This window comes from Austrofundulus limnaeus, unplaced genomic scaffold, assembly GCF_001266775.1.
Source record: "Austrofundulus limnaeus strain Quisiro unplaced genomic scaffold, Austrofundulus_limnaeus-1.0 Scaffold469, whole genome shotgun sequence".
Taxonomy (NCBI): Eukaryota; Metazoa; Chordata; class Actinopteri; order Cyprinodontiformes; family Rivulidae; genus Austrofundulus; species Austrofundulus limnaeus.
Window position 1 is genome coordinate 7,322 of NW_013952871.1, and position 1,385 is coordinate 8,706.

Genomic DNA, 1,385 nt, shown 5'->3' on the forward strand with positions numbered 1-1,385 from the left:
AACTACAGCTGCTCCAACCACAACCACAGCGGCTATAACTAAAACTACAGCTGCTCCAACCACAACTACAGGTGCTCCAACAACAAACACAGCTGTTTCAACCACAACTACAGCTGTTCAAACCACATCTTCAGCTGCTCCAACAACAACCACAGCTGCTATAACCACTACTACAGCTGCTCCAACAAAAAACGCCGCTACTCCAACCACAACTGGAGCTGCTCCAACCACGAACACAGTTGCTATAACCACAACTACAGCTGCTCCAACCACAACCACAGCTACTATAACCACAAGTACAGCTGCTCCAACAACAACCGCAGCTGCTCCAAAAGCTACATCTCCTCCAACTACAACTACAGCTGCTCCAACAACATCCACAGCTGCTCCAACCACAACTACAGCTACTATAACCACATCTTCACCTTCTCCAACCACAACCACAGCTGCTACAACCACAACCACAGTTGCTCCAACAACAACCAATGCTTCTCCAACCACAACTGCAGCAGTTTCAACCACAACCACAGCTGCAATAACCACAACTACAGCTGCTCCATTTACAACCACAGCTGCTCCAACAACAACCACAGCAGCTATAACCACAACTACAGCTGCTCCAACTACAACCACAGCTGCTATAACCACAACTACAGCTTCTCCAACAACAACCACATCTGCTCCAAAATTTACATCTCCTCCAACCACAACTACATCTCCTCCAACCACAATTACAGCCGCTCCCACAACAACCACAGCTGCTCCAACCACAACTACAGCTGCTCATACCACATACACAGCTGTTTCAACAACATCTTCAGCTGCTCCAACCACGGCCACAGCTGCTATAACCACAACTACAGCAGTTTCAACAACAAACAATGCTGTTCCCACCACAAATACAGCTGCTCCAACAACAAGCACAGCTGCTCCAATAACAACTACAGCAGTTCCAACCACAGCTGCTGAAACTACAACTACAGCTGTTCCAACCACAACCACAGTTGCAATAACGACTACAGTTGCTCCAACTACAACCACAGCTGCTATATCAACTACAGCTGCTCCAACAACAACCACATCTGCTCCAAAAGCTACATCTCCTCCAACCACAACTACATCTCATCCAACCACAACTAACACTGCTCCAACCACAACCTCAGCTGCTCCAACCACAACCACAGTTGCAATAACCTCAACTACAGCAGCTCGAACAACCACAGCTGCTCCAACAACAAACACAGCTGTTCCAACCACAACTACAGCTGTTCCAACCACAACTACAGCTGTTCCAACCACATCTTCAGCTGCTCCAAAAACAACCACAGCTGTTCCAACCACAACTACAGCTGTTCCAACCACAACTACAGCTGTTCCAACCACAT